Here is an 11,523-nt window from a genome sequence, read left to right as displayed (position 1 = left end):
GAGTGGGTGTCACCGCGGTAACCCCCCTCCCCTCATCTCAGTGCCAAGAGAGGAGGCTAGGGGTATTGGAGGGAGCAGAAAGAGTATCATGTGGCCAGTGCTTTGGCAGGGCTTGGCGACAACTTACCTGTGGCCATGGGAGTGATTGGCAGGAGAGGTATGACTGGGGTTTCAATCTGCCCTTAGAGCCCCCCACCTCAGCAGCCATCGGGGTAATTAGGGATCTTTCCCCTCTGATGAGGGTGCCTCCACTTCCCATCCTGCTCGCCGACTTCATCTCCTAATGTCACACCGCCACAGGACAGGGGACACATCCCACCCAGGAAACCCTCTGCCAGGCACGGGTAGAACACCCAGCAGTGCCGGAGCTGCAGTGCCAACTGGTGGACACAGAGTAATCCCACAGAAGCAAAGAGGGCTGTGTGTGCATGCACCTGCAGGAACCTCGGGACCCCTGGTTCAGGCAGAAACTGGCAGGCCCAGAGCCGGTGCCCAGGTGCTCTGAGCATCCACTCCACCCCGTCAAGCACTGAGCTAGGCACCAAGGGTGAAAACCCCCCACTGCCAATGAGTCCACTTGAACTTGGAGCAATGACCCCGTTGCACAGAGTGGGACTCGGGTTTCTCAAGACTGTAGCTCGTCATGGGAGTGGTGAGCCTGATGGTTCAAAGTGTTGCCTTTGCTGTGAGCAGCCCCGTGGGTAGCCTGCTAGCCCCCAGGGCTGCCCGCACCAAGGGTCCCGTGCAGAGAAGCCAGTCTACAGGCAGAGGCAGCTGAGTCTTCTCTGATTGCCCAGTGCCCCCACGGAGGGCTGACACGCAGACACTCCCCACACCCCAGGCATCGTGGCTACTACTTGACTGTGAGGAGGGCACAGACCAGCGGGCAGTGTTCAGTACTTTGTGCACAGGGGCACCATGGGCCAGAGCTGACTGGGTGGCACCTAACAGCAGCCACACATTATTGAGGGTCATGGTGGGCCACTGCCGCCTCTTAATTACAGTCAGCCAAGGGGGGCCAAGAGATCACTGGATGACACAGGTGATAATGACTCCGCCTCCAAACTTCCATCAGACCCCCAGACTCCCCCCTCCCGCACCCCACACTGCAGTGCATCACTGGAAAGCTGCCCTCTTTTCCAGGGGTACCAACCCCCAGTCTCCCCCTCCCCACCCCCTCAATCACACACCCAGTGACAGCTTGGCCTCCTTCCCTCTGACTTCCTCCACTTGCCCAGGTTCTGACCTCTCGGTTACATCTCTGCTCCAGAAACACTGCCTTGCCCCTTCAGACTCCAGCGAGGCTCCGCTGGGACACGGGGAGCAGTGAGATCTCAGCTTTGGGGGGTTGCTATGATGTTTTTAAGTATATTTAACATGTCACCAGAATACAGACTCGCCCTTTCCCTATTCTCGCAAAATCGCAGGTAAAAGGAACGGAGCGAGCACTCCACGAGCAGATCCAGATAGATCCTCTGCATTTTTGTCCTCAATGCACAAAGCTCAACGGAGTCGCGGCTGCACCTGCGCAGGAGTCCCCAAGCCCCCAAGGTCAGGCAGCCCTTGACTCCGCAGAGACTATATCATCAGTCCAGTCCTTCCTGGAGGGAAGCCGGGTGGGGCGTGGGCCCTCCCCTCGACCCCACCCCCACTTCAGATGCAAAGCGCACATATGGTTCGTCTCCATCTTTGGGGGAGGTTCCGTCTAAAGCCCTCCCAAAGATTCAGATTGTATGACAAATCACGTTCTAGACTATCGGGTGAGAAAGGGCCCGGCGTGTGCATCATTACCCCCAGACAACAGCTTCATTAGACTGAAAGGGAGGTTTGCAGCCGCGCGAGCTCCGCCACTGACCTCGGCCTCCCGCTCCCCCATTGTCTGTGGGCGCCCAGGCTCCAGCTCCAAACCATATGCTCCCTTTGGGCTCCTCACACCGCCTTCCAGAAAAGCCTGCGCCTTGGGACGGCTGGCAGCACCCTGGCGCCGTCCTGCGCCAAAGGGAGCCTGGGCGCGAAGGAGAACAGTTTCTGACAGGCACCAGGGTCTTTGTCCCCTCAGGCAGCCCGTTGTCCCCTTATGGACCTCTGATGGTAGCGTAGCATCTTGTGCCCTGGTCCTGACCACAGAGCCTGTCCACACATTTGTCGCCTTGCCTCCTTCCTGGTCCCCAAGTATTTGGAGACTGGATCAGGAGGCCCCAGAATGTCTGCAGCTAAGCATCTCCATAATCTTGCAAGCCAATCCCCTCAGCACGCCCCCCCCCCACCCCACGAGGGGCAACAGCAGGCTTCCCTTCTCCTGGCTTTTCTTCGGGAAAACTACCTTGTCCCTCCCAAGAGGACCCCTTGGGTCAGGCTTAAAGCTGGCGGAACTGCCCGCGACCCCTGTCGCTGCAAATCCTGTCTTTTTTGGAATTCCACATTGTTCCGAGGTGTGCAAGATTCTAAACAGATGGAGCGGACCCCCGGGCTCTGGCCATCGCGAAGCAGCCACATGGTTGGGGGGGGCGCGTGCCACCCACTCCCAGAGGAGACCCTGGAGCTGCCTCCGTGGCTGGGAGCTCGCCCGAAGGAAGGAATTCGTTGTCTTCACAACCGTGGTCCGACGCAGGCTTCACCTTTAAGCGTCTGCGAAGAAAATGCTCTCTCTCGTGGAGAGGCGCTCGCCCCCCCGTCGCCCAGGGGCGGATTAGACCCAGGATTAACATTTTAAACTGGGCCAGACTTTCTGACTCAAAGATCTTCTCTAATCTCATTACTATCCCTGGGATTATTGCAACTCTCGCTGCAAACCAGTTTCTAAAATCAAATGGATTGGAGCGCATCCCTGGTTTTTCCTTGCTTTCTCTTGGGGTGGGGTGGCGAGGTGGCACGTCGAAGCGGATCAAGAGGGCAAAGAGGCGCAGAGTTTCTCAAGGAGACGACTTTCAAAGTCAAACATCACTTCGTCTTTCTCTCCGCCGCCCCCCCCCCCTTGTCTCCTTCCGCGCCAGGCGGCTGTAACGCAGGCGACACGGTTCCTTTCTTCCCGCCCACGCCTGCTCCTAATTCCTGGTAATTTATCCCATATTAAAACTTCTTTAAGTAAGAATGGACAAGCGTCAGCACCTGCTATGCAAATGTGGCCAAATCCAGCCCAGGCCGCGGGGCGTGCGCGCCCGCCCGACCGCGAGCGGCCATTCAGCGCTCCCTAGGCGCCCGGCGCGGCTCTTCATATGGAAACGCGGCCGGGCGACAGATTGCGGGGGTCCCGGGCCGGGCGGGGGCTGCGCGAGGCGGGGGCCCAGGCGACAGAACGCCCTCCCGCTTCGGAAGACGCCCCGGGGCCAATATCTGCACCTCTCCCCTGGGTTTTGGCCACTCATATTATTATTCCCCCCACCACCACCCCACCCGGACTAGCTTTTCCCCTTGAAACCCCCCATTTTCGTGCCAATCCCCCAATTCCATCCTACTTCTGCATCCCAACTTTATGCAAGGTTCTGAGCGTGCACAGCAGCGTGCCCGCCGCTTGGGCCCGGGTTTTGCTCCGGGGGCGGGGTCCTAGGAATGGGGGGGTACGTGCTTGGGGCGGGGGTAGCGAGGGCTGCCCCGCGGAGCCCGGCCCCGCCGCGCGCTCCCTGCCGCAGCCTGCCCCGAGTCTGGAGCGGCAGCGCCCGGCCGGTCGCCCCGCAGCCGGATAACACGGATTAGTCCTTGGGTCTTTTGAAGCCGTTTGCCCCGTCACGTGGCTGGAAGCCGCGCCGCAGTCTCCTCTCGTGCGGCCCTAATCCCCTCACGCGGCCGCCGCGGCGGCCGGGCCTTCGGGGCGCACGGGAACCAGCTCGCCACAAAGTCGCTCCCCGGCTGAACCCGCCGGCGGAGGACAGGGCGCGCCCCACGCGGCCCTGCAAGGCCCCCGTCGTGGGAAGAGCCGCGGGGCTAGGGTCTTTGCTGGAGCCTCGGGGAAGACCCCCTGCTTCCAACCAGAGAGCCTTTATTTGTAGCTCCGTTTAAAAAAGAAATGTGGGATGCCCAGTGATAAATACTTGGTTTCTTCGCCGCCTGCTCCGTCGGACCCTTGTGGGCATAGAAAATGAGGCACTCTCCTCCCCCACCCTTTAACTCGAGGGGAGTACCAATAATTCATGTATGTAATAATCCTTCATCGCCCCTAGGTAGTCTGGGAAAAAGGGAAGAAAAGAAAATGCCGGAAAGTTATGGTAAAACTCGAGATGCGCCCTAGTCGCTTTCTTTGCCCCCGCTGGGAGTGTGTGAATAAGAAGAATGCTCTTGGACTGTAACAAGCTTAAAGAATGAAGAAGACAAAAGGTTTCCAGAAAAAGGTTTCGCCAGAAGACAAGGCAAGTGAAACTGAAAGGAGAGAAAAAGCATTTACAATGGAACAATAAGTGTACTAATCGCTTTGATATATTATACAAGCCCAAAGACCCAAAACATTGTGTAATTATTTATAAATGACTTCTCCACTCCTGTGTATAATGCAGAGGAAAGAATAAAACTGCAGGCTACTCTCTAAACCATTCCTAAATAGGCCTGGTTCAAAAGAAGGCAGAAGTGTTTGAAATAAAATAATTAATGGTGGATTTTATGGTTGTCTCATTAAAACATTTTAATTACGACAAACAAAATGCATTTGTGTTCCAACCTAACATGGATTTATGTAGCCAAGCGTTAAGGTGCAGAAAGGAGAAAGGAAGACAGACCACTCAGTTCTCCCTTCTTTGGGGTTGTTTCTGAATTTCTTACCAGAAGGGAATAGCTGGAGTCCCCGGGGCTGAATTTCTCTGAGACTTCTTCAGCTCCCAAGAAAGAGAACACCCTCGCTCAATTGGTCTCCCACCCAGCACCAGACGCAAAAGCATTTGAGGGGATAATGTGTTTGATGGGCATGGCAGACTTTTCTTAAGAATTCGAAAACCTAAACCACTCTGCAGAAGGAACTCTGGCTTCAGCAGCTTCCTGTGGCCAGCGCAGTCTAGCCTGGGGGAGTTGGTTGTGCATACCTTGTGCACAGCGATGAAGCTGTTGTGTTTGTTTAATCTGAGTTCAGAAGACTAACTCCAAGAAATCTCTTCTACCCAGGGCCAAACTCGGAAGCTTTGAAGGAGGCTCTCCACCCATTCTAGCCTCTAGCTGTTGGTGTGGAAAATGATCCCAGGCCTCAGGGCTGGGGAAGAGGGGGGGGCACCTTCTGCCTGACGCCCCCCCCCTTCAGATCAGAGCCTACACCTCCGTGGGCGCTCCCAGTAGAAGCAAGCACACCCCACTTGCCTCCCCCACTCTCCCTTGGGCACAAAAAGGACACTGATTCTTTCACCCACTTTTCTCAATATCTCTCTCTCTCTCTCTCTCTCTCTCTCTCTCTCTCTCTCTCTCTCTCTCTCTCTCTCTCTCTCAGACCGGAGCACAGGCAGGCAGTGTCCCCCTCGCACCAGCGCAGACCTGAGGACCCCATTCAGACATGAAACAGTCTTAAGCAGACCATATCTTTGTTGGTGGGATTAACCCATGCCCTCTTGGAGGACCCGTTCCACTCGGCGCTGGGATAAAGTTGGTGCCCCTCCTCCCCATGACTGCCAGAGGCACGCGAGATGCGTCTCCCACGTCGGTGGGCCGTATGCAGCCCAACGCATCCTAGACAATGCTGTGGAAAACCCGAGCAGACATCTCCGAGGGGGGAAAGGCATACAGCCGGCACTGTCTTTAGCAGGGCAGGGGCCGATGGGGCCTCCACGGATTTCGGGAAACCATGGATAATTTGCCATTTTCCCTGCTCTGTCGCTGAAAGACCCCTCTGTTTCCCCCCTCCTGCCTCGTTTTCCCCCGCCCTCCCTCCCCTTTCCACAACTGTCATGGGTCATCAGTAAAGAAAATAGGCAATTGTTTCTCTTTCCATTCCCCAGCCCCACCCTGCTCGCTCGCTATATGGGACCTATCAGTGGTCTACTGAGAGTCCTGCAAAGCCCGGCGCCGCCCCCCCATCCCTTCCTCTCGAGGAACTGCACCTTGTTCTTTCTTTCTTCTGAAAAGATGATAACTTTTTCTCTCTAAAATACCACCCAGGGCACCAGTGCCACTCCAGCCTCTGGGTACCTCTAGAGAGAAGATGACTGTGGGAAGGTGCAGTAGGCTCCTTCAGTCTCCACACCTTGACTCTGGGCAGAAATTCCCATCAAGGCTGTCCCTTAGGACACTGCCAGCTCAGCATTACAGACCTAGGACTGACTGTGTGTTGCCTTGTCCCCATTCCCTCCTCTCCCCTCCCCGCACCCCCTAAGCCCCTCTGTAAAATGCCAATGCCATTTACCTCCAGTAATCTACAGCTGAGAATTTACCTGTACAGGGGGTGGGGCAGCTAACCCAGAAATCCTAGATCATGTAGGTGCCACACCACTACTGAAAGTAATATTCTACTAACTCAATTAGTGGGTATACTCGGCATCCAGTTGATGCTGACTTGTAGGACAGGGTAGACTTGCCCCTGAGTTTTCTAGATTGTAAACTCTTTTTTGAATGATTTCTTTTTTTAAATCATTTATTGGGGCTCATACACTTCTTATCACAATCCACGCATACATCAATTGTGTAAAGCACCCTTATATATTTGGTGCCCTCATCATTCTCCAAACATCCGCTCTCCACTTGGGCTCTTGGAATCAGCTCAGTTTTCTTTTTCTATTTTTTAGATTGTAAACTCTTTATGGGAATAGAAACCCCTTTTTCCTCCTGAGGAGCAGCTGGTGGGCGCCAATTTCTAATCCAGCGGTTCTCAACCTGTGGGTCGCGACCCCTTCGGGCACGGAACGACCCTTTCACGGGGTCGCCCGGTTCGTAACAGTAGCACAATTACAGTTATGAAGTAGCATCAAAAATAATTTTAGGGCTGGGGGGGTCACCACCACATGAGGAACTATGAAAGGGTCACGGCATTAGGAAGGTGGAGAACCACTGTTCTAGTCTCATGGATGGCAGCTCAATGTGTAACCATTACACCGTCAGGGTCCTTATTAGTGGGTTTAGGGGGAACAAAAGTATGAACTGCGATGGTGCCCACACATACTCCACCACAGCCAGATGACCATCGCAACACTTGTCATCACGGGACGAGGACACTCCCTGTTAACCTTACCTCACATTACACTTACTGACACCCAGGAAACTCTGGCAGAGTAGCCCTGGCTCATGTGGGTCTCTGAGGCTGTAAATCTTTCCAGGAGCAGACAGTCTCATGTTTCCCACACCATGTCCCCGGTGGGTTTGAACTGTTGCCTTTGTGATTACAACCCAGCATAGAACCTACTACGCCACCAGGGTTCTAGCTTTCCAGACAGAATCCCAGCCTCAGGCTTCAGCCAAAGGGGGCTGGCAGGGAGGCTATTTGGCTCAGCCTCCGAATCCCCAAAAGGTCTCTGAGGTTGCAGACTCCAAATGAAGTTGTACAATGGCCATGGGGACTCACTGACAGGCCTGGAAGAAGATGTCCTGCCACAAGTGTAAGCCTGATCCAGCCAAGTACCTCCAGGCCACCTGAGGTGCCACACCTGGCTGCTGGCTTTCAATACTGACCTCGTGAATTATAGAGAGAGCAGCACAGCTAGGCTACTCTGTATCTGTAGGCATTGATCATCTGGATTTATTATATGTAAACACGTATTATGGACCTTTTCTTATTTACAAAAATACACCAAGAATCTCAAAAGGCCAATGCTTTGTTCAACCCATGCCCTCCATCTCTGGAAAAAAGCTGGTTCCTTCAGCAGTGTGCTGAATGTCACAATGATCTACTGGAGAAGGAACAGAGTCACTTCCTTGACAGCGTCACCATCATCTTGTGGCAGATCTCCAAGGCTGCCCAGGGCAGGTGTGCACCTTCTGGCCCCCCGAGTGCCTTTCAGACCCTAACCGCTCCTTCCTGCAGCCGTCCAACAGCTAGGCAAAGCCCCAGGGAGAGTGCAGCCTGGGCACCGCTTGGAGCACCCCTGAGCTATCATATCAATGCCTTGCCTCGAAGGTTAGTGCACCACAGGGCAGCATAGATATTGTCCTGGAAGGGACTCAGCCAGTCCCTCTTGAGTAGACAGCTCCAAACCTCTTTGGAATCAAGCCTGAGCCTGTTAATATTTTGTTCTCATCTGCTTGGGGCTAAGCTCCATCCTTGGTGCATCACTATGGGAGGGGCTGCCCGAGCTTGAGACCTCTCTCAGAGAAGCACAAGAGGCAAACACTGGCCACTAGAATATCTGCTCCTAGATACTGTCCAGTAGAATATCCCGGGTATTGGGTCTGGGTCAGGTATTGTTCTAGACTCTGGAGTGACAGGGTGGAGCCTGGCTGATGGATGCTTAGCCAGGCCACTGGACCGGCAAAGAAGGGGGGCAAGTCCAGAGAGCACAGGGACGCAAAGAACCTTTGTGGCACATTTGAAAAGGGCCCCTTCTCTGGGTGCATGTAACTGCGCCAAGGTACAAGGTTTGGCAGGCGATAGAGATAAATGAGATATTTGCCCCCCGCTGTCTGTTCTGCCAGGTGCCCTTGTGCAGTGAATGGGTAGAACAACTGCCAATGCCTGCCCTGCCCAGATAAAGCAGCCACAAGAAGGGGACACAGAGAGGAAGAGGTAGGACCACCCTGGCCATTCAAAGCCCACCACAGGTGCCCCTAGTCTCTTCCCACTGGGCCCCATGGGCCTTCCCAAACCCTCTCTGATGGTCTACTGACATCCCACCCATTCTTTTTAAGTGTCCCTCTGCCAGGAAGCTTTCTCTGACCACTGCTTTCTTCCCTTTGGAAGCTGCTCCCTCAGCAGACCCCAGAACAAGCTGAAAAAGGAATGCGCTACTGCTGATCCTCCCGCCCCCCCCCCCAGGATAAAGCCCAGTGGATAGGTGGCTAATCCCCCAGAAGTCTACCAGCACTGAATTCTAAACTTGTAAGACTCGGCACCTCTGGCACTGGACAGCCAGGGTTTCATCCTGCCACCCCAGGGTGGCACAATGCCCGTCCCAGAGCACATGCTCAATGTGGTGTATGAATTGCCAGAATAAATTAAAACACTCCGGTGGCATCGTGGTTACCCATTGGGCTGCTGACAACAAGGTCAGCACTTCAAAATCACCAGCTGCTCCTCAGGAGAGATGAGGCTCTCTAGTTCTATAAGGAAACTCAGCAGGGCAGTTCTGCCCTGTCCTATGGGGTCACTCTGAGTCTGTATTGACTGGATGGCCTTGAGAAGAAGCATTAGTCTCAATGCTCATGCAAACTGAGCTTGGCCAACCCAAGCAAGAAGGACCTACTAGGGAAAGACAGGACCAGAGAGCAGGGAAGGGGTGACCAGGGCCATAGCTGAAGGCAGGCCCTGGGAGGAATTGGATCAGGATGCCCACTGGCCCCTGGTCACCTCTTCCACCACTGACCATTGGTCTTCTGGCTTATTACAATGACACAAGGGAACGCGAAACTGTTGTAAGCTCAGAGTTGTGGGCCATCAAGCAGGGTGCATTCATGTCACATTGACACACACTGTCTGCCAAGAATTAAGGAAGGAGTAGGGGACCCCTCTTGAGTTTGAATTCCTCGGTAGGAAGGCTATTAGGTGCTGGGGCAGCCAAGGAACTGATGAATGACCACTTTGACAATCTTGTCTGCTCCCTAGATGGATTCTCTCGACCTGGGCCTTAGAAAAGGGCCGAAGGTGTCATTATGTCAAGACTGGAGGCCACGTGGGAGGTGAAGCAGGGAGAGAACCATGCCAGAAGCCGAGTAAGGCCTCGGGGATGCCCAGGGCTCACACACCACCGAACAGCTCTTGGTTTAGCCGGCTCCCTTTCTTAGTTTACCTGGTGAGGCCTCTTTCTGTGACTTCCAACAAACATAGAGGTTGGGAGTTCAGGTGGGGTACAAAGCCCCTAGGAGGGAAAGGCTGAGCCCACTAAGATAGAAGGTAGACCCCGATTAGTCAGCCAAATGGTGGGTACTGCCTCCTGTCTGTGGATGGCTCCCCTCCAGAAAAAGACAGGCACGGCACCCTTAGTGGATAGGTCCCCTCGGAGCGGAGCAGGCCAGGCAGCAATTCTGAAGCCACCACCTGGGTGGCATGGAGACACAGGGACTTTGCTGAAAAGCATTTGTGTTGTTTTTTGAAAACACCCTCTGTCTTTCGTCTTTAATGACTTCCCCCACTAAAGAGAACACTGGGCCTCTGTGGCTGCAGATTGAGGTTTGGTGGCCTGAGAGAAACGACTGCTGAGCCCTTGTAGACAGAAACGGTTTTTTATCCCAAAGGGGGAACAGCTGCGGAGGGTCCCACTCTCCCTGCTGCCCCTCATATGTTCACGCTCCAACAGAGGGGCACCAGAGGACTTCCTGGACCCCTGGGGCCCCTGTCTCCAGGCTTCTGGAGCAGAGGTATTCCGGTATGATATAAGAATGTTTCTGTTATTTCTCTCTTCCCTCCAGCGCTGTAGGGGACTGGGGAGGTCGGTGCTTAGCCCAACCCAGGAAAACAGCTAACCTCACAGGTGACTCAGACATTCATCCATCTCCCAGTTTCTTCCCCAACTTTGACGGAGCAGAGATGGCTATCCTTGGTCCCTCTGCTCTGGGGCCACGCCCGGCTACTTTTCTGTCTATTTGGATAGGGACTTGGCGGGGCTCCGATTGCGCTGCTCTCTGCAACATTTATCCGGCGATCTGTGACAAAGGGACTTTTGGCAATTGCTCCTCGAACATCATTCATGACATCTTCAACCGGGTAGGCTTGTGAACCACTTTACAGATGGGGAAACTGAGGCTCGAGAGTCTAAGTCACCTGCCCTCAAGTCAAGCGTCCGCTTGGTAGCTGAAGAGCTGGGATGCGAACCCAGCTCCGGGGACAGCTGGAAGTTTCCTCCAACTAGCGGTGCACTCACACTCGCCTGCCAGTGCCCGGCCCCACCCCCCACCCCAGCGCGGGGCGCCTGGCCCGCCCTTGGAGGAGCGTGCCTCGGTGGCTAATCGCCCAGCGCCCCCACCTCTGTTTCCCTGCCTAGAGACGCCCGGGCAAGTTTAGCTCGGAGACTGCTCCCGCAGCCCCGAGGCGCCGCCGATTGGCCGGCGGTAATTACGGGCACGCTCCCAGAGGGGGGAGGGGCGAGGGCGGCCCCCCCCGCGGGCATAAATTATGCAAATAGCCGGGAGTCGCACGGGGCTGACCTGCCGCCTCGTTCCATTCAATGGGGCTGCCGCGGGGGCGGAGGTGGCAAGGGAGGGGGGCGCCCATTGTTGCACTGGGTACTTAAGGGGTCCTGAGGCCGGTCGTGTGCCACACTCGGTGCTCACACGAGCTGATCTGATCGCCGGCGAGATCACTCAGGAGACCAGCCGGGCGCGTGGCCCCTGCAGGCGAGGCGAGGAAGCGAGCCCAAGTTCCTAGTGCGCCCCCTGCGCCTTTCCGGGCTCTGGCGCCCGCAGCGGGCACGCGGCAGCCCCTGGCAGTGTGGAACGTAAGTGCACCCCGTCGGGCCTGCCCTCCGCCCGGGCTCT

This window comes from Tenrec ecaudatus, chromosome 2 (genome assembly GCF_050624435.1).
Source record: "Tenrec ecaudatus isolate mTenEca1 chromosome 2, mTenEca1.hap1, whole genome shotgun sequence".
Lineage (NCBI taxonomy): Eukaryota > Metazoa > Chordata > Mammalia > Afrosoricida > Tenrecidae > Tenrec > Tenrec ecaudatus.
The sequence above is the reverse complement of the archived record's forward strand: the minus strand, read 5'-3'. Positions refer to the sequence as shown.